Here is a 22,532-nt window from a genome sequence, read left to right as displayed (position 1 = left end):
TATAAGAGTATGGATTTAATTTTAGTAGCTTAGTGACTGTATGTGCCGATGATTTTGACACGCCCACCTCTTGTGAAACACGGCGTAGAGGTTTGTTTGGAGAACGTTCTAACGCTGCACCAATATCATCGAGTTTTGCTTCGGTTAGAATCCGTCGTTTTTGCTTAGGTGTTTTAAAATTTAACGATCCAGTTTCTCGTAATTTAAGGACAAGATGTCTAACCGTATCTCTGTGTGGAGTTGAAACGCATGGGAATTTCTATACAAATTACCTACACACGTCTCGACACGAGTTTGTTTTCACGTAGGTACGTGTCATACATAAAAAAATCTTTGTTCTAACGTGAATCTTGCGGCTGGCATTCCAATCGTCTTACTGACACGTCACACATACACACTACAATAACACAAACAAGTAACTGCAAGTAACCAAGAATAACACTCTTGCGCACAGTACGAAATTAACACGCTCTTGGTTTACATTGCTCGCCACTATATTTACAACTCTGTCTTTATCTAGTCGCGAAGGAACAAAAAACTCGAGCTGGGAGATTTCGGATTGCAAGGAAGCTCACGGACACTATTGACTTTACGGTTTCTTCTACAGCGTAATCTTGATACAGTATTGCACATTCAAAACCTCCAAACGATACCCATCGGCACAAAACTCTTTCAAGGATATAAACTTAAGCAGGACGTTACTGGTCAAAACTATGATTAAAATGTTTTATTATCTGTGGCTCTTAACATCGTTTCTAAAGCGTATTTTTTGTGTATATAAGAGCAGAACTTGAATGAATTACAGAAGAACTTTTGCGTGTTATAACACAGGTTAGTGATCGTTTTGCAATATTTATATAAATGTCTGCATATGTCTATAAAAATAAGCGGGCATTACAGGCCGCAAATGACGGCATCTCCGTCAGCGCCGCCCGCCACGCTTCTCCCGATTTCTCGGCTGCAGATCGAAATGAACGCACGGTATAAGTGTGTTCCAAGCTGCAAGAAATTCAGACTAGCAAAGAGTCGACAAAAGGTTCAACTCCCAAGTTGTGATTTTGTGGGTAAATCAGTCTCTCGACAGGAAACTCTGAGACTGTGCTGATCTCACCACTTCTGTCTACAACCGCGATCAGCACTGTGGTGAAACATCATACAGCGAACAGCAAAGGTGAACTATGAAACACCGTGTTAATTCACTGTTTTCCGCAGTGTACAACTCATGAATTCAAATAACTACGTCAGCATGGAATCGGAAATACCTCCACCAGTCCAATTCCATAAACCGTAGGATGTAGAATAACAAGAGAACCAAATAGAGACTGGCAACTTGCATACCCTTATCTCATCGGCCGATTGTACAAAAATACGACTCCGCGAAAAGAACATTTCTGGTTACCTGTACGTACAAGCCAATCAACATGCCTAGGCAAATCGCAATTATCGTGCTCTCAATGAATTATAGTACAACCTGCCAACACTGCCCGAAGCAAGGTCGAATGAACCAGTGCTATGCATCCACATGTGCACCCAGTCGGACCGGATTTTATAGGCCAGGAATGTCCACGGCGAGATCGTGCCCAGTTGGCACATGTGGTCACGCATGCTGTTGATCTTCAAGCACTAATGAACATCTCACGCCCTCAGCTACAACACCTGTAGCTGTAAGAAAGGCACGAACGGGAGAATGAGAAAGACTCAAGAATAGGAACTGAACTCCTGGGGGCAACAGCCGCCCTGCCAAGCGGCTTTTCACTGGGTAACAGGTGGTCAGGACATCGAGACCCATCGCCGCTGTTACGAGATCAGAATTCACTACTAATGCCTTCAAGTAGCTCCACGATTGTCCGAATCAACATTTTGGAACTCCCTCGATTCCAGAGGCGATGCGACAGAGAGGATAGTGCAGTCAGTAGTCCGTTCAGTTTTTGGAAAATACATTTCTCCTATCAATATATGTATAATGACAATTATCACTATTTAAAATATTCTAGATTGAATTTCGAAATTGTGAACTTTGTGTAGCGTCCCCTTCTGCTACTCTCCCCCCTCCCTTCTTACTTTACCTTCTTACTTGCCTGAAAACATCATGCAATTTCACCTTGCCTTATTTACTCAACGGAGGTGCTCAATACTCACCACAAAGAATCTAACATTACCCTCGACTGATTCTATAATTCTCATTTGAGTACTCCGTCATACCGAAATGAGAGAGAAGAAACTGTCACACTCGACAGTCAAAATGGAGAGAATGGTGAAAGATGACCGACCGATGCACTTGTCACCGTGAGCACAGATTAAGCACATTACCTCGCATCGTGCAATGCTTCATGTGCGCACGGAAGATTACACCTGTCTAAATGGGTGCGACAAAAATAATTAGGATTCCCTAGAGTTGGCAACCATGATTTCAAGGAAGCATGCAAACTCAATTATGCAACCCACAATGCTCCGGAGGGGATACACCAGCAAGACTAACATTTATGAATAAAAAAAAATACTCACTTTGATATAGAATTTCTTCAATATACGAGGTGCATTCAAGTTCTAAGTTCTCTTATTTTTTTTCATGAAAACGGGAGAGTTGTTTGAGATGAAACATCCTTTCTTGAAGATTGATGAGGCCAGATGGCAGCATCTTCTGTCTACCTCATAGGAAGCTAGTGGCGCTGTCTAGCGACAGGTGTTTTTTTGATACTGAAAATGGCACCGTTTACATTGGAAGAACAGCATGTTGTTATCCATTTTCTTCACCTGCATGAAGAAGCACCCATCGATATTCATCTTCAATTGACCAAGACATGCTGTGGTGGTGTCATGGGAATGTTAAAAATGTGTGTTTGTAGGTGCTACATTTCAAAGAAGGCCGAACTCCATGCGAAAACAAAACAAGAGCCTAGGCCACAAACCAGCAACCAGTTACCGCCATTGCTGAGAAAATGATGTTTGAGGACAGGAAAGTCTTTATACTCACACATCGTTATGCTAAGGATAGCACAGTGATGGGTACAGGCTATGAAGCTTTTTTGAGAACCAAGTTGCTTCCAGCACTTCGAGAGAAACGGCCGGAAAAGGCTGCAGCTGTGTTCTTTCATCAGGACAACGCACCTCCTCATCGGGCGGCCATTGTTCACACGTTTTTCACGGAAAACAAATTTAAGTGATTCCACATGCTCCGTCCATACTCACCTGACCTCGCACCTAGCGATTTTGGGTCTTTCCTGCACACAAGGACAGTCTCCATGGTCACACATTTTCAAGCCGTTCCGCTCTTACAATCAGCGATTTTTAAGAATACAAAACAGACTCCTAAAGAAGCGTTCGCAAAGGACATGCTATCGTGTCGCCAGCATTGTGAAAGATGTGTACGTCTAGAGGGAGATTATGTTGAAAATTGACGACAGTTTCAGCTTTCTGAAGTGAGTATATTTTTCAGAACCTTAGAATTTGAATGCACCTCGTATGTATTTCATGGAAAGGCGTGCTATGGACGTATAATGGTTCGATTCAGCTGTCGTATGCAAACTGACTACTATACCTGTTCCGTATCTGCATTTGACTGCTAGATTGATTTATTGACATACAAAATGCTACTTGAAACGAAAGAAAGTTTGGCGAGCGAGGGAGAGAGAGTGGGAAGAAATGCCTGTGGCCTTCGTTACATGTATCATCCAACTATTGGCTTGAGACACAGAGGAAAACACACGAAATAACGAATGATCTATTGCAGGATTTGAGTCTGCGGCTTCATGAATACGAACTCGTAGTTGAATAGGATAAGTAGCAACTAGGTTAGAATAATGTGAGCATATACAAGGTCTGTCCAAAAATAAACCGACATCTTTCAAAATATTCCATTCACTGTTAATACACGGGTCCCAGAACTTTCTCCACTGGTGGAATATGTTCTGGTGAGCGTTTTTTGGAAATGCCTGAGAGCCGTAGCGAATTTTCCTTTAATCTCTTCTATTGTCTGAAGACGGCGTCCTTTCTCGTAAATTTCATCCTCTCGGAAACAAAGAAACCTGCAGGTGCCAAACCAGGATAATATTGAGTTGGAGTACAACAGTTGTGTTATGCTTCGACGAAAACCTTGAATAAGGAGCGTTGCACTTCCAAGAATCTTCATTTTCTTTATTCAAAAAATCACCGCAAGCATGGAAAGCTGCCTCACTTGAACGCTTGCAGATTGGATATGAAACAACGTAGTGCGACTGTGCAGCGCCAAAAGCGAGGTATCGAGTAAATCGATGCATTGGCGAGCTATTTCGTAAATGTGGTTTCTTTAAAATTTTGTTTTAAGTGCACTTTATCGACCGATAGGCTAATCGGAACTGGGCCTACAACTTAAAGTAGGGCCCGAACCGAATGTGCCTCAACCGTATATCGATCCCGGAACCCCTTGATTATAAGGCGACAACGTTACCACTGCGCCGTAAGTGCGGTTTCTATGTTAGTAAAAACACAAGCGGTTAGAAGAGGGTGGGGTGGAGATATCTAAAACTAACAATAATCCATAAATTAAAATAATGGTAAATGGCAATCGCAGTTTAAAACGGTGAATGTGCCCCTCATGCTTAAAATTAAGTGAACACACCAAGACATCTGAAAGCAACATTAAATCGACAATTGACATAACAGACTCTCCTTGACATATCTAAAAGTAACAATAAATAATCAATTCATACAAGAGCAAATGGTGATCGCCCACTCCTTGTGGCTGTAAAAATGCGATGCACGTCTCTGGTGTATAAAAATAACCGATCTGCAAATTTACATTGAGATATGGCAATCGCACCTTTGACTTCTATAAAAAAAATGCGATGCACGTCTCCGGTGTATAAAAATAACCGATCTGCAAATTTACATTGAGATATGGCAATCGCACCTTTGACTTCTATAAAAACCGACGTCCCTTCCTGTGAAATCTGGAATTAAGCTATCAGTCTCGTCGAGATACCTGAAGTTAATCATAAAACTTGCGTGAACCAGTAAGCGATATCTATACATGAGAGGGTGGTGCAGTTATGGCACAAGTTATTCCATTAGTTTGTTACGTTACAGACGTGAACGGGGTTTCATCCCGCCAAACTATGTGTTTCTATCTGGGAGAAAGATTAACTGCAAAAAAGATTAAAACACTTATCAAACATCAAACAAATGTAATAAAAAAATATACAATGAAAATATGAGAATTTATGCATAGCAACTTGTGAACACCCTATTTGATATCGTAAGACTAGATTAAATACGCCAAGTACAGTAAAACCTCGTTAATCTAGACCCTGACGATAAGCCGGACTTCGCTTAATCCGGACAGACAAAAGGCAAAAAAAAAAACAGAATGCAAAGTTTTAAATGTCGCTAGAAGTCAACAATCGCATTCGTCGTACGTACTGCATTGTATGTACAGTATTGCTTTACATTTTACTGTACTGTATAGTGTATTTAGGCCTAGGCTCCTTAAATACACCATAATAAACGTGTTTTGTTGCTATAAACGGAGTTTTAATGCACTTTATATTTCAGTTAATCCGGACTTTATTTAAACCGGTCAACTTATCCCTCCATTAGTCCGGATTAACGAGGTTTTACTGTAATAGTGTTTTATCTTACAGTTTCCAAGTCTCTGACACATCAAATCGGGAAACAACACAGAGAACTGGAATACTCACGTCGCTGTCTACTGAGGCAATCTAGAACTTTCTATCACGGGTGCGTATACAATACAGTGTACTTACTCAGTACCCAGTACGAACACGAGGCTTAGCTGCGGATGACTCGGTGTAATCTCAAGGCGATTTTGGATATCAGCTATTATCGCTAGAAAAGCAAAGAACACGGTTTACGCTGATAAGAAAACAATGCCATCCTGACTCGAATACAAATCCTTTAGATCAGATCAAGGCCTCGTTTCACGTTTCGAAGCAACACAAGATTTCTGGAGGCTGCGATCTAGCATTGAATTAGCAAAGGTTTCTCCCCACACACACACTATTCGGCGGTTTCATGGAAAACAGTTTACGACCATAGTTGAAGATACTAACGCGTATTGTACATTATGATGTTAGATTCAGGTTCCGCAAAACAACAACAAAGTAATAACGAGAATACCCACGTGATTTTCAAGATCGTTGCAATGTCAGTGGTGGTAGTAAAGATAACATTATTCTAGGGTAGGCCAGGATTTATGAGTGGGGGCTCCGCCCCGACTCTTCGTCTACGAAGGAGTCTCCAATGCAAAAAAATTCTTTGAAAAGAGCAGAGATATTTGAAATGCGATAAAAAATATTTGTATTAACCATCTGAATAACGAAGGTTTGCCTAATCTGTAGAGCGTCTGACTGCTACGTGGGAGACCCAGGTTCGATGGTCTCGAATTTTCCATCCTTGCCCCGCATAAAGCGGCTCTGGGGGTCACCCAACCTCAAATCAATGGGTGTACCTGAGGGCAATCCTGGGGGGAGGTTAAAGACGACCGGAGCGTGGAGATCACCTCCAAAATGGCAGAGATCGGGAACGTGTGGAATCCTACACCGTACGTCCCCTAAATGTGCCTTCATGGAACGGTGCTATATGCACAGGGAACTTTACCTTACCTATGTGCTAACCATCTGACGAAACTTCTCCTAAAATTTTTCAGCTGAAATTAAACATATGGGGAACCTCACATATATAAATTAGGGCTTACATATAGGCAATGACGATAAAGGAAGTAAGTTTCTAATGTCCAAAAACTGGCCACGAAATAACATGTTAACAGTTAACATGGAAAAATAGACGTTAGAATCTGCATGTAAACCTCATTCATCTTTACATGAACGTTGGTCATCCGAAACAATAGTTTGATTTGACTGTGGACAGAATCTGCAATCCTTCTCTAACAACCTCATATCTTCAACTGCTAATGACATATATTATACTTGTATTATGGTTTCCTCAAATAAAAAAAAAATTGCAGACAGCTAAGTTGTGTAGTAAAGCATTCCCAACTATCTCCTTAGCTCGAGAATCTCATAGACATTCCATTCCATCTCCCTTCTAGGATATACAACTTCCATCTACGTAGTTAACTCGGATAACTTTCTCCACGAGGCAAGTATAGTTCACGGGAATCATGAAGACAAGAAATGCAAGAGCACACTTTATTGCTAGAGTGGCCTTGAGCAGTTAATAGAAGGGAAGGAAGGTATTGCAACGCCATACCCTTACGTGAAAGGAGGAACGGGAGAGTAATTTCGCATAATTCGGAACGCGCATTATGTATGTTTTACGACCATTTGATACACGGCAGAACGGAATATAAGTAGTCGTGCTTCGCTTCTCAAAAACGGCACGATGCAAACTAGTAGTTTCCATGCAGCATTATCACATTCGAGAATACAACGGTTACCAAACATCCTCTATATTCCTTGACCAAACATGCATGATCGTTGGCAGCAACGCGTTGACGTCAGTGACTGTGAATGTGAGCAATGCAATACGAAACAAGGTCTTTTGTTTGCATTCACCTTCACTTTGAAAACGACTGCGGAACAATCGAAACCCAAGAACTTCCTTCTACAATCAGGTTCCTGGAATCCACATTAGGAAAATACCCGATCAACAAAGTAACGTCGCCGACGGACGTAGAACAGTTTCCCGTCTCCTGTATTTTCACGTGTAATATACACATTTGTGGTAAAACTTGTTTAATTAACGGTTGGATGTCTGTTTCCTCCAAACCTAAGGAGAATTGGCTTTTTGTTGGAAATGAACGACTTCACAAATAACAAATCCCAAATAAATCACTCGCTATAAAGAATGTACAGTCATGGACACTCCTGGGTTGTAACGATGTCAAAGAAAGTCGATGGAATCGTTAGAACGGGTTTCGTAAAAATAACATTACCAGACCAAGGCATTGGGGCAATTCATGTATTTACATGTATGTAAGAAAGTCACTACATTTTAGGGAAACATCACCCTTAGAATCCCACTTAACTAAGTTAAAAGTAATAGCATGAAGGGAAACTGAATAAAAAATAACTGTTGGACATCAGGAATGAGCTTTTTACATAATAGATGCCACGTATTGACTTAATGATAAACAAAGAATTCTTTTTTTTTTACAAAGACAACATTCTATAGCACTAATAAAACAAAATCATAGTAAAATTTAGTAATATATGTATTAATACTCTAATACTCATATCAACCAACGATAACCCAAATATTGCAACAAGAAACTGGTAAATAGCCATATTCTGTAGTAGATTCTTACTTGAAAATAGGTTAAAATGCAATTTCTACTGTAACTATCAGTATCAGATATACTCACTATAGCAAACTGAAGTATATTTGGTCCACAACAAATTTAAAATTTCTATCTTGTCCTCTTTCTTTGTTCAAAAACTTACTACTAGTACAAAAATGTCGACTTTTCAGGATTTCCAGACTGGTAGACACCCTGAGTGTTCACATAGGACCCACATCCAATGTAATAAAATGGGCTATTGCTGAGAAGGATCTCTTACGGTAGTCTAAATACCCCTAAACAAGATAGTAGAAATTAACCGAGAGGCACTGTGTATCGGCCGACATACGGATATTGATGTGCCTGTAAAATTGTCGATAACCGATCGCATATATCCATAAATAGCCTGCAACTCTATACAAAATCCCTTCATTTTGTGAGTATTATAATATTCTTTTTAGATACAAATCCTATGTCTTGATTAAAATCATGTCTAAAAACGCAGTTTGGTTTTCATAGCAAATCCATTGTGGTCACTTGGGTATTTAACACTAATTAAAGTATTAAAAGGGTGAATTATCACTGGAGCCCAAGTTTCCAGGCACTAAAAACTGCCTAAATATGTAGGCAGAAAAGGTATCAAAAATGTGGAAGAAAGGCACACATTAAAAAAAAAAGCATATAAGTTGAATAATAAAAGGCCTAAAATTAAATACTTCAATAACATTAACGGCTGCATTTTAAACAAATGCATGCAGAAGATTATAAATATGACGTCAAGAGGGTGATCGTTCTTTAGAGGCGCAACCACGAATATTTGTCTGGGGGGGGATAAACGTACCAACAACAACAATAATAATAATAAACAATCATAACATACTACTAGTGGTAGTAGTAATAGTATCAGAAACGTTATCATCATCATAAATTACTAAAGTCTGTACTAAAGCATTTGTTTGGAACAAACTATTTGAAATATTTTTTCAACCCCGTCAATTTCACATTTGCTAATAATGGAAAACAAGGACACAAACTGTATTTTTGAATGGCAAAAAATGAACGATAAATGCACTCCGAAGATAATTATTTTTGTACATATAACATGTATAACTTACATTTACAACATATGTTTTACACATATGCAACATGGAGCGACATAAAATAAGAAAATACATATGCAACATTAATTGTGTAAGTATTCAAAGTTTATTCAATACATATATACACCACATATTATTTAAATACATTACATTACAGAGAACAATTGTAATGCGAGCGAAGCGAGCATTAACATTTTTAGATCCAATTATTGCAATTGAAAACAAAATTGATGTAATAGGCAGGGCTGGATTAAGACGAAATTGGGCCTGATGCTTGAAATCTTCGGTGGACAATAAACACAACGACGTTATAGTTGCGTCACAGCGCAAATAATAATAGTAACTGTATAATAAGTAACGCTGTGTCTAGGCGTCCGCAATTACGCCTGTACTGCAAGCATACGAATCTGATCACCGGGGGTGGGGAAGGAGGCATTTGGGCCAACATCCGGATCACACAGGCCGTCTTTATTTGTTATTTGAGTCACTTTGGTCCCTAGGTTAATCACGACAATGATGAGGGATGTTGTTTATACCCTGTCTCAATTATCTCTGAAGCAGGCGAACGAAAAGAAGTCTCTGTGCAAGTAGTGACGCGAGACGGCTCCACCATGGGTAGAGGGGGGGGGGAGGAGCGACTGCAGTTACCACTACCAGCCTTCGAGCAGCGTGTACTGCTTCGGTCTGCGCACTCGATTTCCTCCCCTTCTCTGACGCTATGCGCGTCCTTGCTCCAGAGTTAACTGGGACAGGGTATAGATGAAGATGATGAATACACACACAAAAATAAACACCCTCGCAAAAAAGGCAGAACCCGAGCCTGGAGCCTTCGGTGCTAGGTGTGTTTCTTGTTCATACTATATCTGTGTGTTCTTGTTAGATGCATGGTATTTCGTGAGTTAGTTTGAACAGACAAAGTAAATCAATCAGACAAGTGGAAGGGAGAGGAGAATTGTGGCTACGGAACCACTGAGATGATATCCCTCACTTCGATAGAGAACCCGTATAACCTCTTGTGATAGAGGACCTATTAGAAGAAATTAAAGATTAAAAGATCAAATCTGATGTGTGTCCTTTCGTCAAAATGCCTGTAAATCAATATTACACACTTCTTTACTGATAGGAAAGAAGAAAAATTTTCGGGATCGAATCTAGGTCTCGCTGACGAAAGCGAGAAAAATAGATGCATTCTTTCTGTGCTTTTCCATTTAATGTTATTTGGACATTCACTTGGAAGTGAAAACTTAGCTTTGTGTGTTTGTTTTCACGTGCGTTTGTGAGAGGAAAGGGGTGTGTACGTGTGTTGGATTTTCGTTGAATGCATTAACATAATTGTGAAACTTAGAATCTGCAATAATGCAGGGTGCGAAAATATAGATCAAGACCGTCAGGTTCGTTCTCATGCATCATCATTAAATAAAAAAAAAAAAGGAAAGAAGAAAAATTTTCGGGATCGAATCTAGGTCTCGCTGACGAAACCTGGACAGAGCTATTATTCCATCTCGAGAACGTGAGATATTACGTCCGCAATGTTCATATCGTATTTCTCTTTGGCATCTGCTCAATTTACTGAGATGTACAGCGTGAGCACAAAAACACTCCCTGGTTTCAAGATGTCATAAAATTAATAGTTACTTGAATATTTTGATAAAATTGATATCCAAAGCTCAGTTAACTCAAAATATTTTAACATCTTTCTTTTCAGAATCGCTAGTTGTGAATTCGGTAGCTAGAGGGCAGTAACATCGAAAATGGCGTTCACTCCGCAGCAAAGAAGCTGGTGCGTTTTAGAATTTGCCAAAACAAGCAGTGTTGTGAGAGTGCATTTAAACGGAAGTTTAATGTTGATCCACCTACACACAAATCCATTCTGCAGTGGCATACAACATTTGTTGAGAGAGGATGCATTTGTGATCAAAGAAAAGAACATTCTGGCCGACCGTCCATCTCTGAGGAAATTGTGGAGCGTGTGCGAGAAGCCTTTGTACGCAGTCCCAGAAAATCAACATGTCAAGCCAGCAGGCAGTTGCAGGTGCCACAAACTACCGTAAGCAAGATTTTACGGAAGCGTTTGCACCCGTACCGGCTGCAATTGGTTCAAAAGTTGTATCCAAAAGACAAGGTAAAGCGACGTGAGTTTTGCGAGACTATCCACACTTTAATGGAGGACGATGAAACCTTTCTGACAAAGATCATTTTTAGTGATGAGGCGACCTTCCACTTGAGTGGAAAAGTGAACAGGCATAATGTTAGGATCTGGGGGAGCGAGCATCCGCATGCCACTCTTGATGTGGAACGTGACTCACCCAGGGTGAATGTTTTTTGTGCAGTGTCAGAGCGTCGCGTGTACGGTCCGTTCTTCTTTGAGGGGCCAACAATCACAGGTGAAAGCTACTTAACAATGCTACGTGACTGGTAATTCCTCAACTTGCTGCAGAGAGAGTTGACTACATTCTACAACAAGATGGTGCGCCCCCACACTGGCATCAATCTGTACGCAGCTTTCTGAATGAAAACCTACCACACCGTTGGATAGGACGAGCTGGACCCAATGGTCAAAATCTATGCAAGTGGCCCCCACGATCACCGGACATGAAAGTTTGTGATTTTTTTCCTTTGGAGGTTCGTGAAGGACCAGGTCTATGTACCTCCACTACCCACAACCTTGAATCATCTTCAGGAACGCATCAGTACAGCTGTCAACTTCATCACACCTGATACGCTTGAGAAGGTGTGGTTGGAGCGCATTTGTAATTCCAATGAACACCACGAAAACTTTATGAGTTTTTACAACTACTGTGAACATTTCTGTAGAATACTACTTTTGGTATTAAAGTTATATCCTTTCAAAACCAGGGAGTGTTTTTGTGCTCACCCTGTATATCCGTGATTGGTATACAAGCCGCAGAACTTCGATGTTGGTTGGGTTGTCCATACATAAGGCGCTTTGTGGTCAGACATCGAGGGCTTGCTTCAGTACTCTTTCAATAAGGACGTTACAATGCAGAACTGTCCGAGACTGTACAAAACTACAGCGAGGGGGTTCCAGACACCTGTGTCTATGTACATTTCGAAGGATTCTCTTCCGAAATTTCTGGGTGAGAATCTCGACGAAGAAAGTCGCAACAATCAATTACAAGCCTCGGGGCAGTTCCCACGCAAGAAATTCTCTGCGGATAGAACATATACGTGCCCGCGGAAGCGACGACACCATTAGGCAGCAACGATCGGCAGAGCTGTGTGGGTTAATGAATTTCGAATACAACACGAAACAAGAGACATAAACGGCAATCCGAGTCAGTCATTTCCGCTCTTTAAGCAACGTAATTATTCAAGACTGGAACTCTCGCTCCATTTTTCCTCGTCACACGATCCACATTGCTTCTCAAGCACGAAGATCTGTGTCAACGGTGGCTCGTTAACGTCAACGCATTTCCATTCCTTTGTGCAATGCATCGGGAAACACGTTCGGTTTCCAGAAACAACCTTCTCTGCTTTGTTGACCAGGATCACCCCCGCTGACCTTAGAAGAACTACCGCCCAATTATGAGACCTAACAAGTACATCAGCAATGAAACACAGCAACAACATTGCAATGGCGATGCTCACTGCACACTAAACTACATCTTCCATGCATCAACACTGCCAAGGGTATTTACCAATACGAGCACTTAAAGTTATGCTAAAACGCCATCACTGATTTCGATACAATACCCCACAAGCCATTCAAGGTAGGTAGCAGCTATATATATATAAAATCTAAAAAGCTCTAAATTTACGATATTTATTGTGATCGGAAATTGCAAGCTGACACTTTGGACCCCACCTGACCTTCCTTAAATACGCGCTTTATTCAAATGAATTATCTTATTAAATTATAGACCAAGTGATATCCCCTACAATTCCTGTTTCATCCATAAATGTAATCTAACCAGACAAGAGGATTGAAAATGGCAAACTCATTACGATGATTTATTTTCAGGAAATAAATACATCGTCACCATGGACATTTTGGACGTCATATACAGGGTGAGTCTCCAACAGTCTGATAATTTCATAAAAGAGAACAAATTACGCATTCAACAACACTTCATAAAAACTCATTGGGTGAGGCAAATGGTGCTCTCATCGCCTAGGGAGATATCCGGGGGTACAAGAAAATGACGCATGATAAATATAGTCGAGCGCAAATCGAGCAACTCGACTACCATTCTTTCCTATTTATAATTATCGAGGTAAATTTTCTTTATTAAGCGGGCGAGGTTCGCCAAGGGCTGCTCTGCCACCTAACCCTTGAAAGTGTTCTTTTTTTTCCACTGAAAATATTAGCCCGTTGTGAAGTCACAAGCTCACCTTGCATTTTCGTGTGCTACACCTTTAGACTGGGGCTCAAATTCCTTTAGTACCTATAGAAAAAAACACACATGTATATCCGGCAACGGAGTGGGTCTAAATAGCGGAGGATATCACTTTGCAAATTTTACACAGACTGTATCCTACTTTGCTTAAGATACTAATCGTGTCCGTTCGTCTGTCAGTTTCAACTATTAGTATCTCCGAAACTGCACGATTCATTAAAACATAATTTGATAGATTGATAGACCTACCAAATAATAGCTCATGCAACATACGAGGGACGTTCGTTAAAGATTTCCCCTGACCCAGTTCTAGTTAATGTAGAATACTGAAATTTTATATGTGTAATGATACATATGTGCATAGGTCATGAGGCAGGGGTTTATCCAGGATTTTTCTCTTGGGGGGGTGTTGGAAACTTTTGGGGGGTGTAAGTATGGAGATGTTAAGTGAATATTTTGGACAGTTTCTAATTCAATTTGTTCATAGATGTTTCCAGAGATTAACCCCCTACCCCCCTTCCCTTCACGTAACATTTCAGTAAAAAAGATATGTCAAATGCAGGAAAAGATGGGAAATAGATTTTTGTGATAATGTTAACATTTCAGTCTAACATTTCGAGTATTACTTTCCGATAATGTTCACTACTTGATTTAATCAATCGTTAGACAAAAGACACGAGATGACATTGAAAAACACAAAATTTAAACACATTATTACCAGAAATCATTTCATGCAATTCTTAAGCTAGTTATAAAGAAATTAGGAACACTTGCGCAATATTCTCAAACTGTATTTGTATGGTTCTTGTCATAGGTGTAAGTCGGAGTTCATCTTAGAGGGTGGCCACTTCATTGATGAAATATCAGTGAGAATGCATTGGGTGTGCGCCGGCTTGCATATTTGAATACAGATATAATATGACCTAAATAAATTAATACACTGCGAGCGAAGCGATCAAGATAATTTTTAGAACCATTTCTTTGCAAACTGATAATGCATATTATTAATTAAACATAGCGTCAATACTTTTATTTCACAGTATCCCACGATGTTTACTCTTTACAATCTTGCTTTGCTCGTTCGGTGTCCTCTTTACCTAAGCACATGCACCCTGCCCCCTCCTGTTCTAGCTTCAGTTAGAAAATATGCATAATTTTAATAGTTCTATGTTGCGAGTGAGTTACAAATACTGCTGTTGTTTTCAAATCTCTATTTAAACAATGATTCACAAACTGAAATAAAGAAATGAAACTATATATTTAGAGCATGGTTATGAAGACTTTAAAATTAGTGGGAAGTTGGGATGCAAGTTGATAGATGCCTGGTATTGCTTTTGAACGAAATCGGTCAAGGAATTTCATATTGAAGTCCTATACCCTTACAAAACTTTGGAAAATACTATTCACGCTGTTGAGAGTTTATCTTTCAAATACTGGACGAGAGACACTATGGACTTAGGAGTCATGTGTATCTTTGCCTTAAAAGAAAATGAAAAAAACATGTGCAAATAAACATATGGCATGTTAGCTGCAAAGGGAAGGCAAGGAATTTTCACTTCTAAATTGAGGTAATGTTTTATTTTCAATTATTTAAAAATTGAATAGCATTTATTTCACTTTCCAGCACAAGGAACACAATGAACCAAACAAATTTTTTATCTCCACGTTTTCCAGCAGGCAGTGAGTGGCAAGCGCCATCGTGCCCCCACTGGTGCGCCTATGGTCAGATATAAATTTGGGACTTAATGTAAATTAAATTTATTTTTATGTTTAATTCCTCATACTTCCCTTGCTTATTCTTAAATGTTGCAAAAAATTAAATATGTCATTATGTCAGGGAACCGACTACATAAAAAGAGGAAGACAATTTTTACTAAATCTATATCTTTGCAAACTGACAATAACTTTAATTTAATAGAATGCCAGTAATTTCACAGGACACCAGGACATTAACGCTTTTCTATGTTTATCCTTCTTGCTTGTTCGACACCCCATTTGTCCTTAGCTCCAAGGCAACCACCTCCTGCGAACCCCCCCCTCCCTTTTACAACTCTCTTTCTAATATATAATTTCATTTACAAAGGTAAAAAATCTTAGAGCCACAAAAATGGTCACATACATCAACTATAGACGTGAATGAAACACTTCGGTTCTTCATGAATTACTTGCAGTTTTATAGCGAATACTCAGTCAGTAAATTTTATATTGGTACTGTATGAATCCGTTGGGAAAAATTATACCTACACATAGTGTCACTGCTTCTCTACTCACCCCTTTCAGTTTCTTTCTGTCTGATTCCATTCTCTTTTTCAAAATTCTGTATCTTCTTTAACCACTTTTGCAATAAAGTTTCAGGCATTGTTACACTAAGCAGAACGACAACACACAAACTGAGATGCTACACTAAGATTCTGACCTAAGGCCTAAGGCATTTGACCATTCTCTTCTCTACCACTCCAAAATCATCCATCTCGCCCAAGTTATAGAAAATAGTGTTGCTAACCATAGTACCACAATTCACTCAAACCTGTATCTTTGAATATCTTCCCTTACTTTTATCGTACATTTTTCATATGAAAGAATCGAAAGGAAAATGCAACGCAATATAAATTTCATTGACTCAGGGGTTCAATTTACAAATCTGTAACGTATTTAAGAAATATTTATTTAGGTATTCAAACACTGAACTGTCAACACTGTGTGCTCCCTGGAAGGAGGGCGAGAGGTCAGTTTGACATTTTCCAGATGGCAGTGTTCCTTCCAAAGCCTTGTCAAGGAAGCTGGTGTTTCCAGGAAATAACCATGCTGAAAATTCCACCCTCCTTCTTTGACACAAAGGTCCATTGGACTACGCTTCTTGTAGAGCTGCAAATGGTTCCTTTATGTTGAAGTATTGTTATTCTATTGTTGATATAAAAATCCACACTTACACCTCCCTATAGGGGGGTGTTCCACTTTTCTGCTTGGGGGGTGTTGGTCAAAATTTGGGAGGGTGTTGGGGGGGCGTTAGGGGTGTGTGGATAAATCACTGTCATGAGGTAATTTGCAATTCTGAACTCCTCTTAGTTTTTTCTCTTACAAGTACTGATTTGAGACAAGGTGTAGTGATGGATCCAGTGGAGTGGATATAAACACAATATTATTTGAATTTAACATACATAGTGTAGAGATATGGAGACCATTAAGCCGAGAAAACCTCGTCATGTTAATATTCACACTTGTTTATTTCCTGAACTTGTCCGACCAGCGAGTGATCCCAAGAATGCGCTAACTTGTAACTTCCGTAAAACAAGGAACTGGAAAGGCAAACACGTGGGTCTAAACAGGATCTACCGCGTTTGAAAGGTTTAACAACCTTTCGACGCCTAGAATGATAAAAGCAAGCTCCGTCCCGGAGCTCGCTCTCTTTTGGATTCTGACACTCATCGACGCTACATGGATAATTAGTCCGATACTTTACAACAATAGAGATGACATTTACATTCCAGTTCTTAGAAATACAGGGTAATTCGAAGGTCTGGTGTCACAGGCAACTCAGTTATTAGTGCACATAGTGAAAAATGGAAATAAGTTTTTTCATGGATCTTGTCTTATAAATGTTTGGTACTCTCAACGTAAACAACCTGGAGCTCCATTAGATCCTTTTCTAGTGGTCTGGAAGTGAGGGATACACATGTCACATATATACGTTTTTTAATCTGCTGTCTGTAATTATCATTGTAAGTTTCATCATTTTTCCAGTACTCTATGATGGTATTGTGACGCAGGGAGAAGCATGTGGCTACTGGCTACATGGCATTTCTGGCTACCATTGAGGCTCGTTCCAGTGTACAGCTTCAATGGTGCATACTATGTTAAAAATTCAAGCACATTAGATTGAAACTTACATATTTCCAACAACTTTCCCCTCTTTCCATTTTTCACTATGCGCACTAATAGAGTTACCTATGACACTGGACCTTTGAATTACCCTGTATTTCTAAGAACTGGCAATGTAAATGTCAGCTTCATGTGCGTTAATTCAAACAATATTGTGTTTTCATTTCTGTTATACTTTTGAAATACCGGGTGTTTCATAAATAATTGAGGGGTTACAAAAAAATATTGCAAGTAAAGTATATTGAACTTACATTAAAGAAACCAGTTCAGAATGAACAAGGAACTCAAAACAGTTATTTTGTACACCTACAAATATTCAATGTGCACCATGGGTGTCACTTTTTGCCACACTTGCATCAACATGGACCTGTCTATAGTGTATATCGCTGTGGTGACACACTACCTTAGGGCTGTGATATCACACGGCATGGGTGAGAACAATACTCTGTCTTTGATGAAACCCCACAGAAAGAAGCCACACGGTGTAAGGTCCGGTGATCTTTGGGACCAAAACATTGCCAAAAACACTGTGAATGATGTGAGTGGTTTGAGTCTCACCTAGCGGCAGAGATATGAACTCTCAGCTTAACAAAATATACATGCACAAACTGTTTGCATTCCTCGATTGTTCTGGACTGATTTCATTAACATAATTTCAATATTATTGATTCTTAAACCACGTTTACCGCATTCATCATGAAGTAAGTTCAATAGTTTACTTGCAATAAATTTTTGCAACCCCTCAATTATTTATGAAACACCTGGTATAATAATTTATCTACCAAATATATATCATGCATTCCCTAATCTAACATATCTCCGGATAACATGGTACCTCATTTTAAAATTTTATAGTTATTGAGATGAACGAGATGATACCTTTTGAAGAAAATTGCTACCTAAATTTTGGTTATATCACCTTCAATTGTTTTTACACTGACATAGGCACGTAATATCTTGTGCGAAAGAGTTCTTCAAGACCTTTTCAATGTCATCTGAATCATTTCTATAGGGCACTAATTGCCGAAATATTGCAATTTACAGTTAACAATGTGTTGAAAAAAATTATCAAAATCACACATTTTGCGACAATTCAAGCCAAGAGTATTTAGTGGTTCTGCACAGAAAATAAATGCAAATACGGTTGTGGGTTTTGCACACTTCCCTAAACAATGTGTCGAAAAAGGTTGCAGTCATAAACACAACCTCCAAATCAGTAGTACCATAATATTGTTCAACTGCTGAATTACATTTAAAAAAAAATCTTTTCTACTTACAGGGTTAACAATGGGTAACAGTTCAGATTGTTTTATGATTTTTTTTCAAATTCTCCTATGTCACACGAAATTTGAACCTTCCTTGAAGTAATGAGCACTGTTTGGATTAAAAAAACAACTTAAAAATTACCTTACGCAAGCATGCACATTTTCCATGGACAAGGTATTCTCCATTGACAAACGACAGTAAATATCTTAGACTAGTGGGAATGAATGTAGAAGTAAATCAGAACCTTAGTAGAATGCATTTATTTTAATGCTAAGAGAAGCAAACCTGACCTGCCTAACCCAACCACGAAAGCATATATTGAACAAAATCTTATGTAATCGCTAAAACTCTGCAGTATGTGTTTTAACAGATGTACGAGGGACGTTCATTAAAGATTTCCCCTGAACCAGTTCCCATGGACGGAGATAAACGAAAATTGGTACAGACATTAGTCCTTCTCTACATAGGAACCACCAATGGCCACACACTTTTCCCATCGTTCTATGTACCCGTGAAGGGAGACCTTGTTTGTAGAAGTCTGAAGGTTGCTCCAGAAGCCATGGCTTGACCTCAGAAATCAACGTTTCATCGTCGTGGAAATGCGTTCCCTTCAGAAATGACTTCATGGTTGGGAAGAGTGAAAGTCTGATGGTGCAAGGTCTGGAGAGTATGGGGGATAAGGAAGGATTTCATATCTGCAGGACCGTGCTTCTGTCTGGGCAACATGTGAGTTGAGAACTGGAGCAATGTCTTGCAGGATGCAGACACCTTTGGTCAGAATGCCATGCCTCTTGGTTTTGATGGCCTTCCGCAATTTCTGCAGCAGTGAAGTGTAGTATGTCCTGGTAATTGTGGTACCCTTCGCCAGGAAATCCATCATAACTACTCCATGCTGGTCCCAAAAAACCATGAACATCACTTTGCCCACTGAGGGTTGGATACGGGCCTTCTTTGGTGGTGGTGAGTCAGGATGCTTCCATTACCTTGAGTGGACCTTGGTCTCTGGGTCATAGTGATGGACCTACGTTTACCCCTGGGTGATTAGTCTGTCAAAAAATTCCTCCTGGTTTTCCTGGCACATGGTCAAATTAGCCTGGGAGCACATGACTCATTCCTGCATTTGGAAAGGTATGAGTAGCCGAGGAACCCATCGGGCAGACACCTTCCGCATGTGCAAATGGTCATGGATGATTTTTTCGACAGACCCCACATGGTGTGTTCGTCAATGGCTGACTGGGGTCGCCCAAAAAAGGGGGCAGTTTCTACTGAAGTCCGACCACACTTGAACTGATGATGCCAGTGCCTCAATACGTCATATGATGGGGCATCCTCTTCATAGGCCACTTTCATCTCATCAAAAGTTCCCTTTGGTGTGCTTCCACCCAAGCAAAGAAACTTGATGACTCCTTGGTATTCCACTGGACCCATCACTACACCTTGTCCCAATTTAGTACTTGTAAGACAAAAACTAAGAGTAGTTCAGAATTTCAAATTACCTCATGACCTATGCACATACGTATCATTACACATATAAAATTTCAGTATTCTACATTAACTAGAACTGGGTCAGGGGAAATCTTTAATGAACGTCCCTCTTAAATCGAAATCGGACCATGTAAAAATTGCATTCGTAGCTTGATGAAATGTCAATAAAACAAAAGGAACTTGGGCATTAACAATGTTCTCCGAACTACAAATTTTGCAGCTGATTTGTATAATATGAAAAGCCTAAAGTGCAGGATAAAATTCAAGATGCCAGGGGTGTGAAGCAAAGTCAACCTCAAACAGGGTTCTCACATGAACCCTAAAGTTATTTTCCCAGAGTACTCAATACACAGTACATGACTATTTTAATTAAATTTGCAATGGCCTCCTCCAAAGAGGAGGTATAGCTTTCCCATCAAATTAGTTATATGCATGAATTAAGTACACAAATGAACTATTCATGTTCTTCAAGCAACATTTCCAATTTTTATATTGTAATAGTAGAATATTGGTTATCAGTATCACTACATTTTGTATCTGTAGTTTATTGGTATACAGAAGTTTACAAATTGACACAATATTAATTAATCTATAATGCAAAACAATATATAACTCAAACCTAGCATATTTTCAGAGTAGTGTGTTTGTACAAAGCAAGTTAGTGGAGTTGTAATTAACATTATCAACAGGCAGATCAAATTCTAGTCCTTCAGATGTACTTTATTGGGACTCATTGATAGAGGCACATATTTTTGGTAAATAAAAAAGCAAAATTTTGGTACGAAAACCGAGTCAAATTCGGGTTCAAAAATGGTAAATAAAATAAAATTTCGCTGTTATAGCGGTGAAAAAGCACCATATAAAATGACATTTTGGTTTCAAAAGATGTGAATATAATCCAAAATCTGATTTAAAAACTGCACTATTACACAAAATAAACATAACCCTTCTATTAGCACATTAAATCATTATCAGAATATTAAATTTATTCCTGCATAATGGAGTCCATTTTTGCTTCTCAAATATTTACAGCAGAATTAATCAATTTTCCGTGAATTGCATAACTCAGAGGATACTTCAGACTTCAGAAAGTGTCATGTCTGTGTATAAATGGTAAATTTCGTCTTTAAGAGTCTATTTCGCATTTTGCAATTCATTTCGCATCATTTCGTGACAAAACAGGCTGGGAAAATGCACCTCACACCTTTCAGAAACATGAAAAATTAACATTAGAATGTGTTATTTCACATATCGCATTTTCGTCAAAAACGAAATATGCATGCCTCTACTCATTGATCACTTCGATGATTTTCCCTGAGATTTTTATTGTTTTAAAAATTCCCTGAGATTTCCAGGTGTGTGGAAACCCTGTCAAAGGCTTGAATTGCACTTGGGAGACCTCGGTAAACTGGTTATGATTAGCAATATATATATATTTATATCTTACTTTACAACATTTGATAACATGCAAAGCAACTAACTTTCAAGTCATATATTTTTTGCAAGTAATTTGGTTGTACGCACTTTTTCGAGATAGTATTTGTTCACAAATTTTAAAATTACAATATGTTTAGAACACTCAGGTTTACACGACAGTTTCCTCAATAATTTTATCATATTGCAAAAAGTATGTACAAGTTATTGACTTTCCTGCAGAAACGACAATTTTCTTTAGTTAATATACATAGTTTTCAAATTTATGTATTTCTCCTACTTTTGCGTCACTTTTCTGTAACTTTTGCTAATCATGACATCATCATCATCATCCTTTGCTGTTTCCTGCCTCTGGCTGGGTCGGCATAGAAGTCAAGCCTCTCCATTTTTTTCCTGGTCTTTCACAACTCCTCTCTTTCCAAGGTGTTCCAATCTTGTCTCCTAACACTCTCCACTAACCGCTCTTTCCACCGACATCTTGGTCTCCCCCTTGGCCTTATTCCCACTCCTTGTGCATTGTAAGCTCTTACTGGTAGTCTTTCTGCATCCATCCTCTTCATGTGTCCGAACCATCTCATCTGTGCCTGATCTATTCTGTCCTGAAGCTTCACTACACCCACTGTCTGTCAAATCTCCTCATTTCTCATTCTATCCCTTCTAGTCTTCCTCAAGACTCCTTAAAAAATTAATCTCCACTGCCTGCATCTTTTCTTTGTCTCTCTATGTCATTGTCCAAGTCTCTGCTCCATACGTAATTATTGGCACATAGTATGT

General features: G+C 39.3%; 1 protein-coding gene across 3 annotated transcripts in view; it reads right to left on the bottom strand.

Moving 5' to 3' along the window:
• The window catches only part of ZnT63C (solute carrier family 30 member 1), a 139,798-nt gene that overhangs the window by 115,458 nt on the left and 1,808 nt on the right, over positions 1 to 22,532 (bottom strand). The window contains exon 1 of one of the 3 annotated variants that reach the window (XM_083143915.1): positions 5,676 to 5,696. The exons of the other annotated variants lie outside the window; for them this stretch is intronic. The gene's annotated coding sequence lies outside the window, so the exon portion shown is untranslated. Of the gene's footprint in view, positions 1 to 5,675; positions 5,697 to 22,532 lie in introns of those variants that run through there. 3 annotated transcript variants of the gene reach the window in all.

The sequence above is a fragment of the Lepisma saccharinum genome, chromosome 1, assembly GCF_977018435.1.
Source record: "Lepisma saccharinum chromosome 1, izLepSacc3.1, whole genome shotgun sequence".
Taxonomy (NCBI): domain Eukaryota; kingdom Metazoa; phylum Arthropoda; class Insecta; order Zygentoma; family Lepismatidae; genus Lepisma; species Lepisma saccharinum.
The sequence above is the reverse complement of the archived record's forward strand: the minus strand, read 5'-3'. Positions and strand labels throughout refer to the sequence as shown.